Source organism: Dioscorea cayenensis, chromosome 20, assembly GCF_009730915.1.
Source record: "Dioscorea cayenensis subsp. rotundata cultivar TDr96_F1 chromosome 20, TDr96_F1_v2_PseudoChromosome.rev07_lg8_w22 25.fasta, whole genome shotgun sequence".
Taxonomy (NCBI): domain Eukaryota; kingdom Viridiplantae; phylum Streptophyta; class Magnoliopsida; order Dioscoreales; family Dioscoreaceae; genus Dioscorea; species Dioscorea cayenensis.
In genome coordinates, this window is record NC_052490.1 from 24,324,982 (window position 1) to 24,342,372 (window position 17,391).

Here is a 17,391-nt window from a genome sequence, read left to right on the forward strand (position 1 = left end):
CAGCGACTCGCGCGCCCACGTGGCTCGGCCACACGAGCGCGTGGGTGGAAAGCAGAGACCAACACGCACCCATGCGGGCGCGTGGCCTGCCCAGATGCCCACGTGGGCTGGGACAATGGCCAACTGACCCTGATTTTCCCTGGCTCACTGCCCTCGCCCATGTGGTGCCAAGTTTACACTGCATTCAGGATTTATTGATTGGGACGCACTAGAGGATATTGGTCTTGCTAAAGAGGTCAGGGAACTAGTTAGTGTGGGAGGTTGGGATCGACTGTTTGCTATTCAGGAGCCCGTCAGACGAGATATCACCTTGGAGGTTCTTGCCTCATTTTCCTTCGATCGTGACATAGTTGATATCACTTTTGACACGGAGGTTGCCATTCGTTTTTGAGCCTTCGGTTAGCCACATAGGATGTCTTTGACCCAGTTCTCGATATATCTCGGATTGTACGATCAGAACTATGCTGATACTATCGAGTACACTCAGCTCCTCACCGATTATCCTTATGATCTCACTACGGGCCAGGTTTTCCATGATTTATGCGGTGGTCATCAGTATATGCCAGGCCAGTCAAAGGCCTCTCTGCTTACATGACCGGCACTCAGGTATATTCATGCTATTCTTAGCCGGTCGGTGACAGGTGATGAAGATGGTATAGGCTCACTTCGTAGGATTGATTTTTTATATCTCCACTCAATGGCACATGGAGTATCTCTCCATTTGGGTTATGTTGTCACTGATTATCTTCGCCATTAGAGTGAGTATTTGCGGTTAGGAGCATTATTTGCAGGACCCTATATTACTCATCTCATGTTCAAGATGGGTTTGATCCTCTCAGTCAGAGACAAGGAGAGGATTAGTAGTCCAGCACTGTTGGGATTAGTCACTCTCCGTTTGATTGGCATTGTGAGACGTACAAGCTCAGGGGGATATGCATTAGTAGAGTCATCATCTAAGGATGATGAGGAGCCTGCTGAGGCACAGAGGCACCACCTTCAGCCGAGACCATAGTCGCCGATGCAGCACAGGCAGCATCACCAGATCTTGAGTCATCTTTCCCTCGAGTTCACGAGCATCTGGCTCGACTCGAGGCTGCCGTTGATACCATCCTTGAGAACCAGGCGTGGATTCTGGAGTGTCTTGATCGTATTCAGCGGACTCTTGACGAAGAGGTCTCATCTGCTTCTGTGCCAGCACCCGTACCAGCACCAGCTCCAGATACTGACGCTTGAAGCATCACACTCATGAGACCTTTATTTTAGTTTCTTGCTCTTATTTGTTTTGTTAGTAGCTTTTAGACTTTTGTACTCAGAAAGGCTTAACCTTCTGAGAGTTATCTTCATGTCTTTATTTTGTGTGAGTATATGCTTTATTGTGTTATTTGTATGAACTCGTATTTTTTTTTCTATTTTGTTGAGCTTTACTGAACTCCTTGTATTCTGTGCAGATTGGCTTGAGAGAGATGTTGATGATGTTTTAGTCATAGACACGATCATGTGACCTTGTCATATGGTCGTGTGAGCTTCACAACCCGATGAACACATACACCCATGAGTTAGGCTTCACCAAACAATGAATAATGATTTCAGGGGAGTATTATTTTAATTGCATTCCCACAAACATGATGTTTCCATTGATGCTATTTTATTGTGCTTACATGCGTACATTGAGGACAATGTACATCTTCACTGTGGGGGAGGGTTCACCTTATAGATAACTTTGACTTATGTTTTCATGAGCATTCTCTTGTTGCCAAAAAAGGTTCACCTTAGGGTTAAGAGTTTAATTCTTAGTTTTTGGAGGTCGTAAACATTGAATTTTATCATGCTCTAGTTTTCATCCAATTTTCTTGAATATTTTTGTCTGTTTGCTCTTTGTGCACTTTTCTCACTCATTAGACCTATGAAGACTTGAGTTCATTATGTTTGGGACTTTAGTGTGCTAGTTTCTATTATAAAAAAAAAGAAAGAATTGGAAATTGTTTGTTGTTTGTACATAGGGGGTGGAAAGAGCTACCACCCATGATGTATGTAGCTACTCTCATAAATCGGATAGTTGTTATGCCCTAATGAGAGAAAGAGCTATCTCATGGGATGTGTGAAAGCTACCATTCTTAGTAGAAAGAGCTACAACCTCGAAAGTGTGAAAGTCACTCGGGAGGCATCTTGGGAAAGGGCTACCTTAGAGGTTCTGTGAAGCTACTACCTATTCTTTGTGAGGAATAAATATGTTCCGTGTTAATAAGAACTTAGTAGTGGACATAGTGTTGACATGAGTTGAGTTTTTCACACACACACGCATCGGATTTTATCACTTTCATTTTTGATTGGATTGTTTGCTAGAGCATTGATTGTTTTGTCTAATGTTTGACTCTCTCCATGACTTTAGAATTTTATTCTTGTACTCTTTTGGTGAACCTAAGGCAAAGCACTTTTCTTTTCTTTCCATAAGTGTAATGTTTAATTTTGCTTGAGGACAAGCAAAGGCTTAAGTGTGGGGGAGTTTGATAAGTGCTTGAGTAGGCATATTTTTATATATGTTTTACATGCATTGAGTATCATTTTTATCATGGTTTATGTCTTATATTGTGTATTTTGTATTCTTTTATGCATATAGGTTGTGAATGCCTTGAAGAGTAAAAAGGAAGCAAAGATAGGCTATAAAGATACAATGTTTGGAGTTCTTATTCAATTCAAGGACCAAGACATGAGAGGAGTTCATTAACATGGAGATGTGTGCCAACTTACAAGAGGATTCAAGTCAATTCACTAGTTGGAAGGGCACAAAGGCAGCCACATCTTCATGTACCTTCTCTTTGTGAAGATTGCAAGACCTTTCAAAGATGCGTTGATGAAGAAAAGTCTTATAGCCTACCACATGGACATGTGCCCAGATATGTGGCCTCAAGAGAAAATACTGTAGCAAAATTACTGTTTATACGCCCACGTTGAAATTCCACGCGCCCGTGTGGAAATTCCTGCAGCCCACATGGGCGCGTGGAAAATCCACATGGGCGGATGGGGGCACGTGACAGGTGCGGTTTTGGGCTTTAAATTGGCCGTTTGTCCCTATTCTTTAGAGACTTTTTGTGAGGCTTTTGTAGAGCACTTTAAAGGCAAGGCGGCTAGGGTTTTAGAGGAGGTCTTTGGCGATGTTGGGGGACATCCATCACCAACTTTGATCAATCTTCTATCCGTCATAGCATAGAGGGAGCCTTCGGCGACCTAGCTTCGGGGAAGGATTCTTTAAGGCATTGGGTGACCCATCAAGGCCATCATCACAAATTTAAGGGGTTTTTTCTTCATGGTTTTCTCTGCTTTTCATTGTACTCACCATTGTTTTGTAACTTGCTCCATGGACGGCTAAACCCTAGTAGGTATTTGGGTATGTGAACCCTAGGATCTATGTTTTTGTATTGATTTGCTTTATGTTTCTATTAAATCCGAGTTGATTTGAGTTTTAATCTTTAATTCCCATTGCTTTCTTGTTTTATTAATCCTTGTGGTTGATTAGATTTGCTTGATTTGTTACTTTGATGAGAGAGAGGTCTCCATTAGAGTTAGAACTTTAAGGTTAAAGAGGGTTGAGAGGGTGAATCATGAGATAGTGGATTGTCCCCTTTTCCTTCCGATTATGTGTTTCCTATCTCCGTATTCCCTAAACTCTTTGCAACCATATTTAGTGTGAGGCATGAGATTAAGAGATTTCTTCGTCGGGAGCTTCTAGTGGGTTAGGGATCCTTCACCGGGAATAAGGGTTGGATCTATCTTTAGGAATCAGTTTCACTATTAGGTGTCCCTAGAGAGTATTGTGGTCATATGGGGTTTGAGGTGTTGAGATTGAGTGATTTCTCTGCCGGGACCTTGTAGGGGACTAGTGCCGGTGGCTTGGAGGCAAGGGCCGGTTATTCTTGGATTGCCTCTACTCATTAGACTCGGTTTAGAAGCATTTACTGAATCTTGAGCTTCATGTTAGATCCTAGGGGGAGCATTGTCCGGGTACCTCATCTTTATTGATTGAGATCTCCTTTACTTATTTGTCTTGCCCATTTGCTTGGTTATTAATTCTCTTGCAATTAGTTCATTTCATCACATCCATTGATTTTGACTAGATAACTAAGAATTGGTTAATACTAATACTTCTGTTCCCTGTGGATTCGACTACCCACTCACTGGGGTAATTATTACTTCGACACCCGTGCACTTGTGGTTTACACGCATATTCAGATGTATCAGTATACATAAGGGTGTTCAGTGAACCTCAACTATCTTTGTATAGTTCACAGCCTGTGTAGCGCGAACATCAGCAATCTCTGCCTATAACACCCTTGCCACACTTTCGAGCCTCTCAAAATGATTATAGGATTGAGATGGAGAAACATGCACACTAGAGGTGGTCCCTGTACTGTAAGTGGTGCCTCGGTCTCCATCTGCTCCTGCTGTGACTCGAGAATAGGCTGTGACCTTCCTGCTGCGTCCCCCTCCACCTCGGCTGTCTCAGGTAGGGGCATGATCATCACATAAACTCTGTCCCTGTAGTGGCGGATAATCCCCTTCAACCGCATGGTCTCCAAGCCGAGGGGAGACGGCACTAGCGTCTTCTCAGCACCTCTAATAGCGTCTAGTAAACTCATCCCAATGATGAGTACGGTGAAGTATGGGTCTGAGAAATGGACTCTGACTCTCGCATACTGCTCTTGCTATCACAGATACTTAGCCAAACTGTGTCCCAAATGTAACGGCTCGCTTTATACCATGGAGTATAAGTATAATAACTCTTGTCTGCTCAAAACTCTAGTATTGTCACCGCGGCGGTTTATTGATTTGCTCAGGTGGCACGACCATATCGGTAATTAGGTCAAGAAAGGCATGTCACGTTTGAGACTCTTGGCTCATACTGCCCCTGACAACGCCCCTTGCGTATGTCCCGCAAGTGCACGGGTTATCGAGTAATAAAATCCTAGGTGAGTGGGTATCGTATCCACAAGGAATAAGGATTAAAAAAGACTTAAGTTGTTTCTTAACTAAGTGAAATATGAATAGTGATTTGTGTGGTAAGATGTAATGCAAACAAAAGTAAAAGAGACAAGAGAGAGAGAACAAGTAAAAGGAAGGTAAGGCAATCAATATAAATGAAGTACTTGGATATTGATCCGCCTAGGACAATCGTTTCCAGTGGAAAAACCCTTTATTATTCTTCCTAACTAATGCATTAATGAGTTGTGGAGATCCTTTAATACATGGTCCTAAATCTAAGGTCAACCATGCCTAACCCTATACATGTCGCGAAGGAGAAAATGAACAATCTCTCAACCTCACACTCGTATAGAATTGCAATGAGTTCTAGGGATTCCAAGTGATAAATCCTCTTCCTACATGTATACTTAACCCTTTGGTCCAGGCGGAAAGTCCCTAGCCACAATTAAGCCTTAGATGCTAAAATCACTACAACGCTTCACTCATTGCACTCGCAACTAAGTCCCAGCGGAAGGTCATCCCTTAGCCCATTCACTCTAATATTACCGTAAAGAACTCAAGGAATTAGAGGTAGAATAAATCACACCGGAGGGGAAACAGGACGCTCCACTACCTCTCGACTCACCCTCTCAACCCTCTCCAATATAGGTTTGTCTAACTCTTGTGGTGTGTTACTCACTCACAAGGGTTACCAATAAGAAATCTCAACCCTAGTATCACTCTAAGAGAGTATTCATACAATCAATGCATTCAAGATTGGAACTGAATAAAAACATCAATTAATGAAAGCATAATAACAAGGTTCACTAAAACGAATACATCCTAGGGTTCACAATCCAAGTACCCACTAGGGGGTTTAGCTCTCCATGGAGCTAAGTATAATCAAGGAAATCAAATGTAAAAGCAATGAATCCATAGGAAACCACCTCGATAGTCGTGATGATGGTCTTGTGGAGAGTCCTCTACTCGTCCAAATGTCCCTTTGTCCTGCCTAGGATACACCTCGCCGGATCGGTGCCGACGAAAGCACTCCTACTAACCTTCTTCCAAACGGAGCACAATATTGGAGCCCTAGAACCTCTCCCAATCCCTATCCAATACCTCTCAAAACCATAGCCGCAGCCCTCTCTCAAGTTGGGGAAAAGATGGAGCAAAAGATTCAGAAATCGGGGCTGAAATAGGCCTTAAATAGCGTTGGAATCAGGAATCCACATGCCTATGTGAATATTTCACACGACCCGTGTGGAATTAACGCACGGGCGTGTGGAATTTCCACATGCCCATGTCGCTTCTCTGGTTAAATGGGCAGAAAACTCAAGTAACAACCCTTTAAAATGATGGTGAGAGGTCAGGAGAGTGCAAGTGTGTTCTCTAAGTGATTAGGAGTGTAAAGATGAAGAAAACCGAAAAGATTTTTAAAGAAAACCCACGGCTCTTGAGTTTTTGTGCATCCACACGGGCATGTGGAAATTACCCACACCCGTGTGACTGCCCTGTAGAGACCCATAGGGGCAGACGCACGCCCCTGTGGCTTCTCTATCCAACCGAGAAAATTCTCTAGGTATTTCACACGCCCGTGCAACAATTCCACATGGGCGTGGATCCTTACTAAGCAATTCACAGGGTCAGACGCACGCCCATGTGTCTTCTCAAGATGGAGGAGAAATTCTCTGTAGAGAAACACATGCTCGTGCGGAAATTCCATATGCCTGTGTAGATGTGCAAAACTCTAAGAGGTGCGGGTTTTCTTTAAAATCTCTTTGTGTTTCTTCATCGTCTCACTCCCAAACTTCAGATACTATACCCATTCATTCTACTGACTTCATAACATCCTTTTAGAGAGGTTTTGCTTGAGTTTTCCGGCCAATATCAACATTTTCATCTTCATCTCGTCGGTAAACCATTTTTCTCTCTTTTCCTTTGCCATATTTTATTTTAATTGATTAAAATGGTGAATGTTACTTTGTTTATATGTTTATATTGTCTAGGCATGTTTAGGAAGAGTTTTTAAATGATTTGGTAATGTATTTTTGGATTTTTAGCTTGCGGCCGTGCAGTTTTCTACCCCGCGGATCCACACGGGCATGTGGAAATTCACACGACCCTGTGGATTTCTGCAGTACTACTTTGTGAGCTTCTTTGATTGATTCTTCTTTAATTTTTGCAAATATGGCACCTTGGTTGAAGAAGGAAGCTGAGAAACGTCCGTGTATGCCATCCACTGAGCCAGCGACTATGGAATTTGCTATTCCAGAGCACCAAGTCTGATTTGAGCAGTTATCAAAGTTGAGATTCGGACTATCTCGCTTTTCAGACACAATCATATTAAGGGATATACAGTAGGGAGATGAGTTAGCTTATGAGGTTGAGGATCTCATTTTAGTGGGTGGTTGGAGACTGTTACTATCAATTCGAGAGCCAGCCATCCGTGCACTCACACTTGAGGTTCATTCATCATTCGAGTTCGACACATCCTATGTGAGATTCGACATTGTTGATGCCATACAGTTCCAGGTATTTGGACATCACTATCTTATGACCATCACTCAGTTTTTGACCCTGATGGACCTATATGACGAGAAATTTATGGCCACTGAGGAGTATTAGCGACTTCTGGCCGACTACCCCCGTACATTGACTACTTAGCGAGCGTATAGCACCTAATGCGTCCAGGGACAGTATGAGCTAGGGGTATCCAAGGTCACGTGTCTTCCTCGACCTGCGTACTGCTCTCTTCATACCATTTTGAGCAGGTGAGAGAATGGCCGTGGTGATAGCAGTAGAGTCCTTAGCCTACAGTAGCTACTGTATTTATATTCAATGGTGAAGTGTCAGCCGATCTATTTGGGGCACATACTAGCTGAGTATTTGCACCACCAGGGTGACAAGGTCTCCTTGCGTATATCCCGCAAGTGCACGGGTTTGTCGAAGTAATAATCCCGGGTGAGCGGGGTCGAATCAACAGGGAGTAGGGAGTAAAGACACTTAATTCGATTCTTAGCTATGTAGAGTATCAACAATGATAAGTGTGATAATGATTCAATTCTCAATAATTAAAAGCAACAAGTAAGAGAGCAAAAGTAAGGAGGAGGTAAGGCAATCGATAAAGATGGGGTACTCGGATGATGTTTCACTTAGGATAATCGCTTCAAGTGCAAGAACTCTCTATTATGCTTCCTAATTAATGCAATGGTGAGTCATGGAAATCCTTACATACATAGTCCCAAATCTAAGGTCAACTATGACTAACTCTATTCATGTCTCGGAGGAGAGATTAAATAACCTCTCAACCTCGCACTTGAATAAAGTTGCAATGAGCTCTAGGGATTCCAAGTGATAAATTGCTTCCTAATTATAGACCTAACCCTTTGGTCCAGGTGGAAGGTCTCTAGCCACAATTAAGCCCTAGATACTAAGATCCCCTCAACGCTTCACTCCATTGCACGCGCAACTCAAGGAACGGAGGTAGAATCTATCACGTCGGAGAGGAAAGGGGGCGCTCCTGTACCTCTCGACTCATGCTCTCAACCCTCTCCAACCTAGCTTTGTCTAACGCTCGTGGTGTGTCACTCACTCACAAGATTACCAACAAGAACTCTCAACCCTAGTGTCACTCTAGGGGAAACGTTCATACAATCAAGCATTCAAGGTTGGAACTCACAATAAACATCAATTTATTGAAAGCATAATAAAGAAGTTCAATGAAACGAATACATCCTAGGGTTCACAATCACCCAAGTACCCACTCGGGGTTTAGCTCTCCATGTAGCTAAGTACAATCAAAGAAATCTAATTTAAAAGCAATGAATCCATAAAGAAACCCTCTCAATGGTCGTGTTGATGGTCTTGTGGAGAGTCCTCTACTCGTCGCAAGGGATCCTTTGTCCGGTCTAAGATACACCTCGCCGGATCGATGCCGACGAAAGCTCTTCCAATAACCTTCTTCCAAATGACGCACGATGTCGGAGCAATAGAAGCTCTCCAAAACCCTAGCCAATACCCCTCAAAACCCTAGCCGAAGCCCTCTCTCAAGTTTGGAAAAAGATGGAGAAAAGAATACCAAAATCGGGGCTGAATCGGCTTTAAATAGGGCTTGAATCGGCCAACTCTACGGGCGTGGACGCTACACACGCCCGTGCGGAATTTCCACACGGTCGTGGATAATTTCCCCATGCCCGTGTGGATTCTCTGTTTCTTTGATTTCTCGGCCGGCTATGAACAGTGTTGCTACATTATTTGCTACATTGTTGCTACAGTGCTCTGCTATAGTCTTTGACGTGAATAACTTCCCATTCCATACTTTTATCGGGGTAACACAAACGGCACACGTTCACGTCATGAATCACTTGCTTCTTCAATGATATATATGTTAGTGGAGCTCTTGTTCTTATATGCATATGATGGAATGCTCGAGTGTGACTGCCTTTGTGCCCCTCCAAATGGATGTGCTCACTTGAATGCGAGGAGGTTGGCACATACTCTAGCATCTCACACCTGTCCTATGTCTTCGCGTTTGAACCTTAGTAAGATCTCCTCCAAAATAGGTGCATTATGATCCACATTGGCCTATTTCCTTCATACTCTGCCTCACAACCATACTTGCATAAAAGTAATATAAAAAAACACACATATTAATGTAAAACCTGAGAAAAGTAATGCTCAACATAAGGAATGAACACTTCACATTCATATTGAACAAGCACTTATCAAACTCCCCCACACTTAAGCTTTTGCTTGTCCTCAAGCAAACATTAAAACATTCTGTGCATTAATGAAGAAAATATTGAAAGTGCTTGGCCTTAGGTTCACCGAGGTATACAAAGAAAGTATTCTACAAGTAAGGAAAATTTCAACACTAAATACGAAAAATCAATGCTCTAGCTAAAAACTTGAATCAAAAAGGACAACAAACCCGAATTTCGTGTAAGTGTGTGAACTCACTCAAAACAACCCAAGTTATACTCCTCAATGTTCTAAGTACAAGGTACTTATTTATCTACAAAAGTGATAAAAATTTTAAAAGATGGCAGTAGCTTCACACATCATCTAAGGTAGCCCTTTCCAAAACGGCCGCTAAGGTGGCTTTCACACTTTCGAGGTGGTAGCTCTTTCTACCCGAGTGGTAGCTTTCACTCATCCTATGAGATAGCTCTTTCTCTCATTAGGGCATAACTAGTATCCGACTTGTGAGAGTAGCTTCATACTTTATAGGTGGTAGCTCTTTCCACCCAACAAACACGAATAAACAATAAAACTATTTTTTTGTTCTTTTCCAATAGAGTTCAAAGAGTGAGTAGTGCACTAAGTGTAAATCGGGCAAAAATTCCTAAAAATTCAAGCAAGAACTAAAGCATGAAAACATTCAATGTTAACAATTCTACTAGACTTAAGAATACAATCATTGCAACTAAGGTGAACCGCCATTGGCTAAGTGAGCATATATCAATCAAGAATAAAAGAAAAGATGTGCGCATTATGAAACTCCCCCCCACACTTAAGTTGTACATTGTCCTCAATGTACTCATGCAAGCTCACTCAAAATATATCATTCAAAAATAGATGTGGGAGAAGCAATCAAAACAATACTCCCCTGACTCCTAGTATTGCGTTTGATGAAGCTAATTCATTGGGAGTAGTGTTACAACGGGTTGTGAAGCTCACACGGCCAAGTGCTGAAGCAACTTTGCCGTGCCCATGACTAAGTCTCAATTCCCAAGATGACAAGACCATCTGCACGCATACACGAGGGGGTTAATGAAGCTCAAGAAAAACAAAAATAACTCGAGTGTATAAAAGATGAAGCAATGAATACAACTCGATAAATGCAACATAACATAAACTCAAAAGGAAAAATCCTTTCTGAGTGAACAAGTCTAAAAACAAGAAAATAAAATAAAGTAAAAGGCATGAAAGTAAAAGAAAGGTCAAGTGTCGGAGTCGCTCTGGGGCTCCGCTGCTGCTGCTGCTGAAGTGGAAGCATATAGTGGGTCCTCCGGTGCTAGGGTCGAGGATGGAGGTGCTGGAGGAATTAAGGGGGCCTGAAGAGTCCTCGGATGCAGGACAAATGATGAGGCAATGTCTCGCTTTAGGATCTGCTGTAATATGTCGAAACGTGCCATGAAATCTGTATACTGAGTGGCCTGTGTAGCCCTAATCTCGCCAACCTTGGCTCGGACCACTCCTATAGCATTCTCGAGCCTCTCAAAGTGATCATTGGCTCGAGATGGTGAAAACATACGCACTGGGGGTGGTTCCTCTGCCGCTGGAGCTGTCTCGATCTCTATCGGAGCTGGTTGGGGCTCGGGAGCAGACTGAGATGCCCCAGTTTCATCTTCAAATAGTATGTTCAGCACATAAACACCATTTGAATATTTTCGGATCAACCCCATGAGCCTCATTGTCTCCAACCCAAGTGGAGCTGGTATTATCGCTTTCTCGGTTCCGCTGATTTTATCTCACAAACCCATCTCCACAATGAATCTAGTAATATATGGACCCGAGTAGATGACACCCAATCGAGGATATTGTCCTTGATGCTTCAAATACTCTGCTAAAATGTGTCCCAGATGGACCGGTTCATTCCGAACCATGGAGTACAAGTACAAAAGCTCTTGCTTGTTGATGACTCCCGTGCTATCACCGTGACCATTCACTGACCTGCTTATGATGGCGTGAAGATATCTGTAACTGGGTCGAGATAAACATGAGGCCTTAGACACTCTTGGTTCATAACGTCCCTTTCCACATTATAATGAATACGCCACAGTGGGAGATAAACCCGTCATGTGAATTGGGAGATTCTCATACTCCTCAGTTTCAGTATACTCTTCATCATATAAACCAAGTCTAGTAGAAAACTGTGTGACACTCATAATGTGATGCTACCCAAAAGCTCTGAACTAAATCGCGTCGACACTATCAAAATGAGCATAAGAGCGGTCAAACTCAAACGAAGAAAGTACCTCCAAAGTTAGTGTGCGGATAGCAGGGTCATGTATATTCAGTAACCTGTGCCAATTACCGACCAATAATAATTTCTTGACCTCGTCAGCCATATCATCCTCTAGTTGTACCTTCCTAAGTAACCCAACATCCGGAATTCGCGTTTGACCAAACTTAAGCTTCTCTAACCGCTCAAACCGAGCTTGATGCGCAGGGAGTGTGAATTCCATAACTTCCGGCTCAAGGGCAGGCTTTCGAGGCCGCTTAGCAACTGCTTTCTTCGATTTGGTAGCCATACCTGTATGTATTAGAAAAGGAAAATCAATCATTTCCATTCAAGCTGCAGAAAAATAAGAACACACGGCCATGTGGAAATTCCGTACGCCCGTGCGCTTCCACGGGGCGTGGAAACCGCACGACCTTGTAGCCAATCTCCATGCCACCTCTCTATCTCACTTCCATATTGTCTTAAAAACAAATCATAACCAGTTTAGCAAGAAAACGATGTGTTTTGACCATTTCAATCGTAGGTAATCAGTTAGATTCAAACGAAATCGAAAAGGAGAGGAAATCAAGGCTTACCGATGAGCTGCACTTAAACACCTTTACAATCCACACAATGCTCAATCAATCAGCTCAAAGATGACAGTAGTAGGAGACAAGAATGTCAGAAAAATGCTCTTTGGGCAGCTTAGGTTTATTTGAGGGGAAGGGTGTGACTCTTGTATTGGGAGAGCGGATAGTCCTTTAAATCTTGGAAATCCACACGGGCGTGCGGGAGGTGTCCATGCCGTGCGCCCTCAAACGAAGGGTTCACAGGGGTGGACGCACGCCCCTGTGGCATTACTGGATATCCGAGAAAAATGTAGACACGCCCGTGCGGAAATTCCGCATGGGCGTGGAATTACACATGCCCAACTCACAGGGGCAGTCGCACGCCCCTGTGTCCTCTCGAGATGAAGAGAACTCCTCTACAGAGCCTCATATTGGCGTGCGGAAATTACCCACGCCCGTGCATGGTTCACAAGGTTGCCCACAGTGGCGAGTTCATGCCCCTGTGTGCTCTCGGGAAAATCTACCCAACCCTGCAGGAATTCACACGCCCGTGCGAAAATTACCCACGGGCATGCGACATTCACATAGTCGTTCACAGGGGCAGCCGCACGCCCCTTGCCATCTTTGGATGAGCTCGCAGTATACACACACGTGAGTGCGAAAATTCCACACGCCCGTGTGTTTTCTCTGGATGACTTAGAAAAACTTGGAGGCTCTGTAGAACTATTCTGAACATGTTTACACACTCAGAGCCTGCTATATTATGCAAAATTTACCAGATAAAAACACGAAATAGAACTCAAACGACCAGACTTCGCCAACTCTTAACAAAACACACAATGAGTACTTTTTTTAAAGATCCCACAACAAAATCGCAGTACAAGCACTTAAAAAAAATCAAGACACCAACACTTAACAATTTATTCATGCAAAAAAATTAAACTAAGAAGATAGGAAAACAGTAAACACTTGGGTTGCCTCCCAAGAAGCGCTTGTTTAACATCACTAAGCTTGACGTACCTTACCTTACCTCACCTCATGAGGGTTCATGGAGGAAAAATACTTCTCTATTGTCACTGCAAATTTCTCAGCCATGGTATGGTTTCAGCCTATGTCCATTCACCTTGAATGTGCCCTTCTCTGGATGACTAATCTCAATGGCTCCATGAGGTGAAACTTTGGTTATAGTATACGGACCAGACCACCTTGATTTAAGTTTCCCCGGGAATAAACATAGACGGGAGTTGAATAGTATCACTCGGTCGCCTACTTTGAAGTCTTTCGGGGTTTTAATATGCTTGTCATGCCACTTCCGAATCCTTTCCTTATATATCTTTGCATTCTCATATGCCTTCAGCCTCCATTCATCTAGCTCATTGAGAACCCAGCAGCTATCACATCGTAAAATGAATTGATGAACATCTTGGAATAAAGTCGGCCAGTAGAACCCAGCAGCTAGAACCTTCTCTATAGTTCGACTTGACGCATAGTGCCCCCCACTGGGTCTGAGTGACAATGCGCAATGATGTTCCATCCTTCGTCCCTAGAAACACACCTTCGCACCACCTGATCTGCACAAATACGGAACAGGTATGGATCTTCCCAGAAAAAATTCTTAAGGTCACTAAAAAATTTCTTCTTCTGTTGAAAGCTTAAGCCCTTCTTCAATACCTTTCCTGACAGATAGTTTGCAAAATCCGCAAACCATGGGGTATCTTCTAATTCTAATTTTTGTACCACATACAGATGTTCTTCAGGGAAGAAATCATTAACTTCCTTGCTTGCCGGTTCTTGCCCCTCACAACCCTCCAATCTCGACAAATGATCGGCAACCACATTCTCTGTCCCCTTTTTATCTTTGATTTCCATATCGAATTCTTACAACAACAATATCCACTGAATCAATCTTGCCTTCGCATCTGCCTTGTTCATGAGATAGCGGAGTGTAGAATGATTTGTGAACACGGTGACATTAGATAGGATGAGATATGGTCTGAATTTATGAAAAGCATATACTACTGCTAATAGTTCCTTTTCAGTAGTGGTGTAATTCTCTTGTGCACTTATGAGAGTCTTGCTAGCATAATAGATCGGTTGAAATTGCTTATTTCTTCTGTGACCCAAAACCGCTCCCACTGCATAATCACTAGCGTCACACATTACTACGAATGGCTCATCCCACTTAGGTGTTGTTAGGATTGGTGCTTGCACTAACTTCTTTTTCAATACATTGAATGCATTTAGACAGTCATTTCTGAAGTCAAAAGGGGTATCCTTCTCCAGAAGTTTGGTCAACGGTTGGGAGATTTTTGAAAAGTCCTTAATAAATCTTCTGTAAAAACCTGCATGACTTAAGAAACTGCGGATCCCATTTACATTCGTAGGTGGTGGAAGCTTGTCAATTATCTCAATCCTCGCCTTATCCACCTCCATACCTACCTGAGAAATCTTATGTCCAAGGACAATGCCTTCTTGTACCATAAAATGACACTTCTCCCAATTAAGAATGAGATTTATTTCTTCACATCTCACTAATACTCTTTCCAAATTGTTTAAGCAAGCATCGAAAGAGTCCCCGAACACTGAAAAATCATCCTTGAAAACTTCCATAATATCTTCGAGAAAGTCGTCAAAAATTGCCGTCATGCAACGCTGAAATGTTGCAGGGCCGTTACACAACCCGAAAGGCATTCTTCTATAAGCAAAGGTTCCATAAGGGCAAGTAAATGTGGTTTTCTCCTGATCTTCTTGGGCTATCGGAATTTGAAAGTATCCTGACATGCCATCAAGGAAACAGTAGAAATGATGCCCCGCTAGTCGGTCCAACATTTGGTCAATGAATGGCAGAGGAAAGTGATCTTTTCGAGTGACGTCATTTAGCCTTCTATAATCAATACAGTCTCGCCAACCAGTAACTGTCCTCGTGGGGATTAACTCATTCTTTTCATTATTCACTACTGTTATTCCTCCTTTTTTTGGGACAACTTGGGTCGGACTCACCCACTTGCTATCGGATTTGGGGTAGATAATTCCTGCATCCAAAAGTTTTATTACCTCCGCCTTAACAACCTTCTTCATATTCGGGTTCAATCTTCGCTGAGGTTGGCTCAGAGATTTATAGTCATCCTCCATTAGGATCTTATGAGTGCAGAATGATGGATTGATACCCTTAATGTCGGAGATCTTCCATGAGATGACTGATTTATGCTTTTTCAACATGCCAACAAGCTTATCTTTTTGTTCCGCAGATAAGTTTGACGCCACGATTATGGGGAGTTTAGAGTCCTCCATTAGGAATGCATATTCCAAATGTGCTGGAAGAGTTTTAAGCTCAAGTTCTGGTGGTATTCCAATTGATGACCGCAAGCTACCCTCCTTTAATATATCAATCTCCTCGAAATCATTCACCTCCTCTTCACAGTTACTCTCTTCCTTTTCCACCTGGAAATCTATTTCTTTATAATCTGCAATGGATATCAACATGTCCATTCCACAGAATTCCAAATTTGAAATAGCAACTCTAACTGAAAAGAGTTCTTGCTTCTGATCTTGATAGGAAGAATCAAACCTAGCAAGGATTCTTTCTACACTCTCCTCTAATTGGTCACTCATTGACAATGAAGTGGATTCCTCAAACTGCTTTATCACATTATCTAATTCACAGCTTTGCGCTTGAATCCTGGCGATGTACTCTTCAACCGATTCTTCTAATGGCTGTTGAGTTGTATATTGTCCATGGTAAGAATAACACGATATGTCATTCCATGCAACTGTTTGAACTTTCTGCTCTACGTGTTCAACCATCCTCATGATAGTATCAAATGATTAAAACATGTTGATCATTTTCTGCAACAAAAAGAAATAAGGAAAAATTAGAGAAATGATAGAATAAGAAGATATGAAACAGAGAATGTGATGAAATAGCTAAGAAAACTTGACAAGGTCCCCTTGCGTATATCCCACAAGTGCACGGGTTTGTCGAAGTAATAATCCCGGGTGAGCGGCGTCGAATCCACAGGGAGTAGGGAGTAAAGACACTTAATTCGATTCTTAGCTATGTGGAGTATGAACAATGATAAGTGTGATAATGATTCAATTCTCAACAATTAAAAGCAACAAGTAAAAGAGCAAAAGTAAGGAGGAGGTAAGGCAATCGATAAAGATGGGGTACTTGGATGATGCTTCACCAAGGATAATCGCTTCAAGTGCAAGAACTCTCTATTATGCTTCCTAATCAATGTAATGGTGAGTCATAAAAATCCTTACATACATAGTCCCAAATCTAAGGTCAACTATGCCTAACTCTATTCATGTCCCGGGGGAGAGATTAAATAACCTCTCAACCTCGCACTCGAATAAAGTTGTAATGAGCTCTAGGGATTCCAAGTGATAAATCTCTTCCTAATTATAGACCTAACCCTTTGGTCCAGGCGGAAGGTCCCTAGCCACAATTAAGCCCTAGATACTAAGATCCCTTCAACGCTTCACTCCATTGCACGCGTAACTAGGCCCCAGCGGAGGTTCATCCCTTAGACCATTCACTCTATTATGGCCGCAAAGAACTCAAGGAATTGAGGTAAAATCTATCATGTCGGAGGGGAAAGGGGACGCTCCTGTACCTCTCGACTCACTCTCTCAACCCTCTCCAACCTAGCTTTATCTAACGCTCATGGTGTGTCACTCACTCACAAGGTTACCAACAAGAACTCTCAACCCTAGTGTCACTCTAGGGGAAACGTTCATACAATAGAGCATTTAAGGTTGGAACTCACAATAAACATCAATTTATTGAAAGCATAATAAAGAAGTTCAATGAAACGAATACATCCTAGGGTTCACAATCACCCAAGTACCCACTAGGGGTTTACCTCTCCATGGAGCTAAGTACAATTAAAGAAATCGAATGTATAAGCAATG